At 38.8% G+C, this 10,334-nt stretch overlaps 1 protein-coding gene across 1 annotated transcript in view; it reads right to left on the bottom strand.

The window, feature by feature from the left end:
* CNTNAP5 (contactin associated protein family member 5) overlaps window positions 1-10,334 on the bottom strand; it is a 283,868-nt gene that overhangs the window by 213,630 nt on the left and 59,904 nt on the right. The gene's annotated exons all lie outside the window — the stretch shown is intronic.

Here is a 10,334-nt window from a genome sequence, read left to right as displayed (position 1 = left end):
AAAGAAAGAAAGAAAGAAAGAAAGAAAGAAAGAAAGAAAGAAAGAAAAAAAACAAACAGCCAAACAACAGCTAGGAAACCTTCCCTGAATTAGTATCTCACTATGAAAAATGTAAATGTAAGGCTTGAGGATTTAGGACAGCATTAAAAAATTGATGATAGTTCTGAGGGTACCAGGACTAATACAGCCCAACTTTCAACAGATAACAGAGTAATGATTGATTGACTCAGAGTGCATGCAGGAATTTCCTCCAAGTGAAGATTATTTTTGAATGGACACTCTGACAAGACGCAAGGCCACTCTTCTGCCCGTCCCTCAGTCAAAACTAACTTTGCAACACTGAATGTTGCACCAGCAGCTGTACATGCACAGACCTTCAGTGCAGGACATGGCACAGTTAGTACATGCCAAATGAAATCCCAGAGTACAGTGAAGTGCTTGGGATGCACCAGTCCACTTGTACATGCACAGCAACCCAAATAATTTGCAGAACAACTCTGATACATCCCTTGTCAGAGACCCAACACAGATTGGTACATATTTGAGACTGGTATCTCTTTATAAAGCTTAGCTGAAATAGGATATGGAGTTCAAAAAGGTGGGATGTGCACGTACAGTGAGAATCATTCCATTGGCCCTGCTTCCATAAGAAGGCAATATTGAAAAGGAAACAAACCAACCACCAAACACACACCTCTCAAGATAAAAAAACTCTCCAAGAAAGGATGTTATCATCATATTTTCTTTTGTGATGGATGCAGACAAGAAAGAGATGAAAAATTTTGTGCTTCGGGAAGATTAGAAAAGACCCATGGTAAAACCAAAAGCAAAGTAGGTGTATCCTGATTCCCACCACATAATCCCAGCACACACATTTCAAGAGACTTCATACCCCCCACTTGATGTGACAGAAAAAAAACATTATTTCAGGTGCTCTCACATTTACAGCTCCTTACCTATAGTTCCTGACCTATTGCTCCATTTGCTTTGGAAGTTTGCCTGTCAGAACAGGAACTTTGCTTCCTGGAGTTAACTGCATTATATGCCTATTAAAAACATTGGTTTTAACAATGAATAATTCAACAGTATAGAACCATTTAAAACATCTGGTCACTCACAAAAGAACGTATACTAGCCGAGTTGTTCGGTTGTTTTCTCCTATGTTTTCCTTGACAAGATAATTAGCAAAGAAATAATGACAAAGAGGGTCGAATTGTACCTATGAGCCAACTTTTTTATGCAAACCACACAACAATACAGATGTTGACTTGCATTTGAGAAAAGGGTGCTGACCTTGAATATCCCAACTTCTGAAAAACAAGCAATTACTGACAGCATTTCCAGTGTCATGAGTATTACTAGAACTTTCATAAGCAATCTTGCTTCTGGAATTAAGAAAAATATTTACGTATATCAACGTGAGTCTTCTGGGTTTTATTCACTAATGATTTTTAGAAAATAATGATAAAATTAACAAAAAAACAAAAGGAGAAATTAATCTATTATCTTTTAATTTTCATACTGTGAAGTTATTTTATTGATTGGTTTTGACTCTTTTCTTGTAGATTTAATTACCCTCCAGATAAAAACAAGGAAATATCTTCTCCATGTATTTTAATTTTTTGCAGAATGCTTTGGACAATCCCACAAATATAATTGTTATCTGTTCAAAAGCATTCAAGTGAGATTTAGACATTAACTCTTAGGCTTCTTTAAAACATGACAGATAATAGCAGCTTGAGCTAATAGTACACAAAATGGAATTTCAGAGAAGGCCTTTTGCCCAAATATCTGATTAAGCTCTCTGTGTTGTGAAGGCCTTCAACATTTGTGACATGTATGAAAAAATAACTGAAAAATATGTATCCAAGTCCTAGAGAGAAAGTATTTCAAATGCTCCCAAAGAACAGCAGGTTTCTCGAACACAGCTAACATTATTACCAAAACAGTTTGCACAGAAATCAAAGATTCAGACTAACTTTATTAATTCTTCCAGTACACATTTCACACTGGTGTCAGTAGGTGTGGCATGATCCAGTTATAACCTTCTTCAAGGTTGAGACAGCCTTCATCAGCAGCAATCGGTACAAATTTAGAAGATTTCTGATTAGGGGACACTGAAGATACTTAAAAAATCATAAACCCCAGAAACCCATCATGGTCACACCAATGTTTCTTAGAGCAGGTCCTTTTCAGAGGTTCACTCCCTGGAACGCAGGCAGGGTCATTAGCAGCCACAACTAAGATGTGCTAACAAACCTGTCCTGCTCCTATTTCCCTGGTTCACCTGAAGAGTCAGGGGGACAAAACACATCAATTTCTGCTTGTGAAGGCCATCCAGAAAGGTCACTAACATTTCCTGAACAAAAGCTTTGATAAAGAGGACACCATCAGTGAAAGATCTCCAGTCCCTGGGCTCCACAGATTTTCCAAACATCAGCCTCTAACTGCTTTTGGTAGTGTTGTACCCTCACCCGGACAAACGTGCAGAAAATACTGTGAAGTTTGCATTTTTTTTTATGTGGTAGTACACGGTTCGTCAAGATCTCCTATCATTATAATAAGTAATTACTTATACTGGTACTTACACCAACAATCTTGTATCACCATCAATGCAAAGTATTTGACAAGCCACAGTAAGGCTCAGATCTATGCTGCAGCTATTCTGTTAGCAACTGTAAGCATCACAAAATAATTATAAATACCATGACAGTAGCACTCAGAGTAGGAACATGGGACTGGTGTCACTGAACATTGCAACTGAGGGAAGGGTGGGGGACAGGACATGGCATGCAAACTATTAACAGAGCCAAAATTGCCTCCTCTCTGCAAAACACGAAAATTGAAGATGACAAAGGAGAGAATTATAACCCAGAGACTGGTGTGGTTAAGTCCCATGATGGACTCAAAAAGACAAAAAAGAAGAGGGTAATTGCCATGCCTCCTTCTCTGTGCCACGGTAATGAAAACATTTTAAGGGAAGGAACCTCCTGTAGGTGCTTTACTTCAAGAACACAGGGCCTGGCACATCACCAAAGAGCTCCTGGAACAGACCTTGCTCATACATCTCTGCTGAAGCAGATACAAGAGGTGCAAGTGAGGGCTGGAGTGCTTGTGACCAGCTGTGCAAACCCCTGCCTGAACCACAATCCCTGAACTTCAAAGGGAGTTTAACAAGGACTTCACAGAATCACAGACCTTTTTCACACCAATAGCTATTTAAATACAGATATGTCCATTTTATAGTAAACATCAAGAAGATTTCAGAGTAAACCAGAGGCCTTGTAACTTAGTCTTAGAGGTCTCACTTGGAAATTAGAGATACATTATTTCAGTGAGACTTTTGTTGCCAAAGTCTAATTTTATTCATTATTAAAATACCAGCAGAGTTACAGATGGTACTGAAGTTAAATTGCGTGCATCATTTTGATTGCAATTGTAAATTGTCTCCATACTGGGATTTGAAGTTGAGAAGATTCACTGGTATTTATAGGCTAGATAAAATTCCTGTTAGCATTACCCACCTAATGGCATACTTTGTTTTAAGGACATAAACCATGAGTTTTGTACCATGTCTCTTAACAGTCCTCAGGAGTGACCACTGGTGCCTTTCACTTCATCTGTTTTTCTTCCGCCTTCTGTAGCTACAATTCTCCTTTGAAAAGGCAAAAAACATCTCCATGGGCTTACTGTGGAAATTAACCTTCACTGTTACAGTCCAATGAGATAAATGTGCATAAGAAAAGGATGAGATTCTGTGCGGGGTAAAAAAATACACACACAAAAGACAGAAAGTGCAGCAACACGGAGTATGGCTACAGATTTGGAAGAGATTAGGAGATTATTTCTGTATCAACAGTCCTACAAAAAGCATCTCACGGGAACTACCATCTACAACTAGGTTCCACTACCAATTTAATAACCTTAGTAAATGATGCTTGAAAACATGATGAGAAAAAATAAAATAAATTCCAAACAACCTGTTTTTCTGTAAAAAGAAATTCCTACATTTTTCCTTTTTTTTTTTTCCTAGAGACTGGCTACACGTACATGCACAGCTGTGAACTCCATCTGTTAACTGAAATGCATGGCATATTTTTCAAGATATAAGACACTAGAGAAAGTACTTAACAACACAACGTTCCTTTTTCTTTTCTCGCTATACTGCAAATAAATGCCAATAGTTAAGCTAATCATGAGTTCTTCCTAAGCAACTGTAAATTACGTAAGTGTGCTCTCATATGCCTGTAAAGACATAAAAGTATTACTCAATCAGTGCATTTTTAGAGTATCTTTTATGATACAGTGTGCACATACAACCTTGTCTCACAAAAAGTGGTCAAATCTGATTTTGAATGGCTCGAGGGGCTCTCATAAAACTGATTCAATACTGGGTCTTATTTTTCACTGGAACAAGCATGTCTGCCATGTAACTCCTACTCACAATAATGAAGTAGAATTGCATTTGAGGAACAGAGCGACCACAGGACACTTGGGCTCAAAATATGAATTTCAAATAATCATCAGTGCAGTTCCAGTAAACTAATATGCAGAAGCAATTCTTGTTTTGAGAAGGTGAAAGAACATCAGACTAAGCCAATTACCAACAAAATATAGTTAAAGAAGAATGAACTGAAGTTAAAGGAAGAAGTGTTCTCAGATTTCAGCTCTGTCATAGTCCATGTCATTTAGGTGAGTCATAATGTCTGCAGCTACAAAATGAAGGTACCATCACTTTATCTTACAGTACCTCCTTTTCATTAGATCAGAGGCTCTTTGTCAGAAAGGAATGAGCTGTTGTCAATGAACAGCAAATCCATTTTTGATACTCAGAAATTACTGATACCGCTCTATACAGAACACAAAAAAGGACCACAATAAAAGGATGTGCTGACTCAGCCTTTCAACATTTATATTTCAATGAACAACCTGCAAAAGCATATTATTGTCCAAAGCCGTGATTTGCTCTTGGCAGGTGTAACAGCAGCTGCCAGAGATACTTACTACTTTCTTCTCAGAATATAATCCTTCCTGTGCCTATTTGCCTCTCCTTTCCACATTTCTGAGCTCCTGTTAATTAAGAGTGCTTTGATCTTTGACCTGACAGCAGAAACCTACAAAGCTGACACAACAGATGGAGCAGCTTTTATACCTGAAGTCTGCCCTTTTGACATTTAACACACTTTAGGGAAGAGACAGTATAAATCCCCTCACACCATTGTAGGGAAATGTATCCTGAGATTACCCTTCTGTACAGGAAAACACAGGCAACTGACTTTGTCAGCACAGGGCAGTTTGTGCTACATTATAAAAAAAACATCTAACAACATGGAGGCCCTTTCTCTGGCCCACACAGCATCACATCATCACAAGCACTCCTTTTATCTTGGCTTAGATGAGACTGGTTACTCATGCATTTCAAACAAAGTCTGAAAGTTTATATATACCAAAGATCAAGACTGTCTTTTAACATTTCAGAAGTGTTAGCAGCATTCACAAAGAGAGAAATTTGATGCCTTTCAAAAGCATTAGACTTTGCTACAAGCATGCTCTGTTCACCAGAGGCCATCACTGAAGGAGTTCAGGGCTCCATCAATTAAGCCATGGATTCTAAGAAACTGAACAGCATTTGCCTTAATATACCATAATACAATAAAAACAATACTGAATTTGCATGAAAAGAATGTTAATGTATGTGCACCCATCAGCAAGGCTGCCAGGATCATTATTAGAAGAAAAACACAAGAATGATCAGAGCCAGCTGGACTGAGTTCTATAGACATTCACCAATGGAAAATTAAAATGCAGAGGGGGTACGGCAGATTTTCTGCTGATGTTACTCAGTGTTAAAATTGTTCAGGAATTCACTGGTGGAGCAGTTTTTCTAAGTTTTCCAAATACAATTTTTTAAATGGAATGTAAATACCTGTTTCACTGAGAATAAGGTTTATGAGGAAAAACCAAACAAGCAGAAGAGAAATAACAAAAAATTCTGCACAAAAGCAGCAGCATGTAGGTTATTATGATGACTAGAACATGAAAACCAGTTTGGGAAACACAAGTGCTTTATTTGCAGGTGGAAGAAAATGACCATTTCAGATAACTAACACCACTAATAAAAAAAAAAAAAAGATTCATTTTCTAGTCAAATTTGGAAAAAGCATAGTTTCAGTTATGTAAGTAGAGCCATTACATCTTCTACCACTTAATATTCAGCCAAATGAGACAGAAGCCTAGTTCTGACTACTTAGAATCACAGAACAGAATCGCAGAATCATTAAGGCTGAAAAAGACCTCCAAGAGCATGGAGTCAAACCTTTGAACTTCACCACATCAACTAAGCCAGAGCAGTGCCATTGCCAGTCATTTCTTGGATGCTTCCAGGGATGGTGACTCCACCACTTCCCTAGGCAGCCCATTCCAATGCTTAACCACCGTGCCAGTAAAGAAATTCCTCCTGATGGCCAACATAAACCTCCCCTGGCACAACCTGAGGCCATTTCCTCTTGTCTTGTTACTGGTTTCCTTGGAAAAGAGGCCGACCCCCACCTGGCTGCAACCCCCTTTCAGGTAGCTGTAGTTACTGCTAAGGTCTCCCCCAAACCTTCTTTTCTCCAGGCTTTTCTCCCACCTCTCCAAACTGATGAATCTTTCATACAGATGGACATTTATGCTATTCCCCACACCTTGAGTCACCTTCAAATTTAGTGTGCTTGTGGCAGCACTGCTGCAAACTTCAGTGGAGCATCTCAACACCAACTGCTTATCACCATCACACCTGTGACCACGGACACCCAAGATCAGACCTGTAAATGAAGATTCTGCTGCCTTTGTAGAGATGGACAGTGTTAGCTGGGGTACCTTAGAGAAGAAAAACAAGAATCCAGTTACCATGGTAGGCTTCCTTTTGGGGATTCACACAATTTTCATTAATTCAGGAGTGAATGCAAGAAGGAAAGTCAAGAAAGAATCAGCCCTTTATAAGTTCTTGTCTTGTCCTGCTTCCCCAGCACAGTACCATGATTCACATACTCCCAGTTTCTTTGAAGTCATACAGTTTACCCCCACCGTGGAGCAAGACCCAGGAGTATCTGCATCAGTGTGATGCCTCATTCCCACTTTCTCTCTTTATAACCCTACCACTACTTCAGAGGTGCAATGAGGTTGGACAACATTCATCACATGGAAAACTCAATCAGGCCTCAGCTTTCACCTTCTCAAAGAAGATTCTTCTGCTCGGGTTCCTATGGACCTCTATGGAAAAGGGCTCATTTATACAGGCAGACCTTGCAAAGACTTTCAGACAATGCCATAACTTTGTCTGGTAAGGTTATATTGTGCACATCTAAATTTAGAGCTGCTATCTGTAAGCAAACAACAGAGGCAGATTGTGGAATGCTGATGAATTTCACAGGCATGCCCAGATAACAATGCACAGCAATTTAAAAGCCATCAATAACCAAGAGGTTGTCCCCTGAATTTTCAAATCAATCATGATAAAATGAATTCAATTTTTATTTTCCCTTTGAATCTTTGGTGAACTCATGGATAAAACTGATTAAAGGGGAAAGAATACACAGCATGGGATTCACTAAATGTGTTCAGTTTGGAGGGGTTCACTAAATGTTTTCAGTTTGGAAGAGAGTCTTTTCAAATTCTGTAACATGCAGGATGGCACACTGAAAACCAATTATAACTCTGAGAATTTCAGTGCATCCCATAAGGCTGAGAGAATGTTCAATTTGCAGGCTGTGAGCAAGGATTAACAGAGATGAAGGTAGCGGTAAGTGCCCATGTACCATTGCATTTAAATGTAATGTCATTTCAAGGGATGATAAGTAATCATTTCATGTCTCAATAACCTCCAACAAAAATGCCTTATTTAGCCCTGAAACACCAATTTTTAAGACTCTTCTATGCAAGTTAATGGTTTAGATAAGGGACAGGACTGAAAAAAGTTCAAAATTCTTATTCTAAAGCAAGGTGAACGCAGCTCTGATGTCAGTTTAAAGATGAAAATTTTCTTCCAGGCATTTCTTAGGGCAATGTGTTCTCTCTTCATCAGTCATGATGGCATTTTTAGTGCCACAGGAGAAAAGAAACATACAGACCTCTTAGATTTAACATGATAGCAAACAAGCAAGACAGTTTATACACAAACTTTTCTAACTACCCATGATTATTTTGAGAATCAGTACTTGAGACTGTATTTATGCTATAGTCTTCATTACAAACATCCTCAGGCTCTAATCCCATGCCCTGAACAAGACTCATGGCACTGCATGACCACAGTCCTCAGACTTTACATCATTGTAATTCTGGCCCATAACTCAGACCCACTTCAGCTTCTCTGTCATTGTACTTTCTTTGAAGTGCAAGGTATTTCCTAACCCTCTTCAAAACATATCTGCTAATTATCATGATAATTTGAACCCATCTAGTGTTTTCTGCATTTTCAGAGACAGACAGACAGTAATTACTGGATTTAACACAGAACACTGGAGGTGGAGGAGAATACTCTCATAACCTATATGAATACAGAGAAAAAGAAGGGGAAAGGACATAACCAGAACAAGTAGGACTGTCCACACCAGGGTTGTGCAAAGCTTGTTCTGCAGCAAGTTCACTTACATTAATAACAGAATTAATAAAAAACAGCTATAAAATACACTAAGGATTGCAGTGCAGTATTTCTTTCACATGGGATTAAACAAAACCAGGCATTCTTCCTTTTAAAAAACACAGTGAAAATTCAAGCAACTAAAAAAACCAAAAGGGTGAAATTCAACAAAATGGCAGTTTTGATTTAAAGTATTGATTAATGCATCAGTTTGAATGCCAGCAGAACTCTAGCAGTCAGCTACCTTTTATTTTATCTAAAGAGGCCATTTTTCATATAACACGGAAAAAGGTTCACTTTCTATGAGTAGCCCTCCTTGTGAGGAACTCTGCAAACAAAAAACCAAAAAAGTATCAATTAAAGAAAAAAATCACACCAACCAAGCTCCTATGTTTCATTGTCCCTTGTCACAAACAGTACACAAACCTGAGCCATCTTTGAAAAGTTACCACAAGCAGCCTTTGTAGATACAGTTGTCAGATGTGGAACAATTTGGGTAATAATTTGATAACTTTATTTTCAGATATGGCAAACAGACAACTCCCCCATGCTCCCTAATTGCACATCATTTTGTTTAGACAGACCCAGCTCCTTCAATACTGAATGACTAGCTCAAATGCTTTCACATCTAATTATGGCTCATTCCAGACATGCTTCCTTAAAAACAAAGGAACTGTATATATTAGGGTAATAATCTTTTAAACAACAGAGGAAAGCTCAGCTGTGTATTTTCTTACTCACTTTAAATCCAATTCAGATCCTGCTTGGATTTCTGCTGGTTCACGTCCCATTTTAATACACAAATTCCCACAGGTTTTATCTCTTCAACAAAGCAATTAATAAAGCGTGGCTCAGGCCATAAAAGGTTTGTTTTATGCCCCTCTCAATCCCTTGAGATAAACAGAAATTGATGTTTATTTTGAGCCTTTTGAAATCTGAATAATTTCTGCAAAGTCCTGCAGCCCTGAAACTAAAATCTAATTACCTGCAAGTGTTTGCAGATATAAGTATCCATTCAAACTCACTGTTCTATGTGGCAAGCTTTTTAAAGATCAAAGAGTTACCTCTAGCCTTGAGGCTCCTTATTTGAAAATGCACGTTAGCATTTAATGGTGTCACATTCCAAAGCCCTACACTTTGCTCTGAAAACATATCAGTGGTGGAAACAGCTTTCCCTGCTGCTAGCACTAATCAAAGGGACAGGAATATGCTTTCACAAGATCCATGGCCAATGCCTCCAACACAAGAAATGCAAAGCCTGGTTATCTAAAAAGCAGTTATCTGCAGCATCCTAACCCAGTACATCAGCCCAGGGAAAAGGTGAAAGAGGTCCTTCCCTTCGGTTTTGCTCTGGAGGTGACAACAAGCAGATCTTACTGCTTTCCTTGCCATTGAAGAGAATCACTCATGAAACTCAGAATCAGAGTGGTTGAGGCTGGGAGGGAGCCCAGGAGATCACACAGGGTCGCCCTACAGCAGCTTGCCCAAGACCAGGTTCAGACTCAATGTTTGTCTTAGCAAGGCTCTTCCCTAATCCTCAGCGGCAGAGAAACAAGCTTGAGTTTGTAGGTTCATTAAGTCTATCCTTTCATACAACAAAACATGGCATTTGGGAATAACAAAGCTCTTGTGGTGTCCTGATGGGCTTTAATTTGGAGAAACTCTGTGAAAACCTTCCTTCTGTGTCCTACTGAGCTGAACGGAATCAGGTGAC

The sequence above is a fragment of the Corvus kubaryi genome, unplaced genomic scaffold, assembly GCF_017639235.1.
Source record: "Corvus kubaryi isolate FWS band 111438036 unplaced genomic scaffold, C.kubaryi_AGA036_p1.0 37396, whole genome shotgun sequence".
Taxonomy (NCBI): Eukaryota; Metazoa; Chordata; class Aves; order Passeriformes; family Corvidae; genus Corvus; species Corvus kubaryi.
The sequence above is the reverse complement of the archived record's forward strand: the minus strand, read 5'-3'. Positions and strand labels throughout refer to the sequence as shown.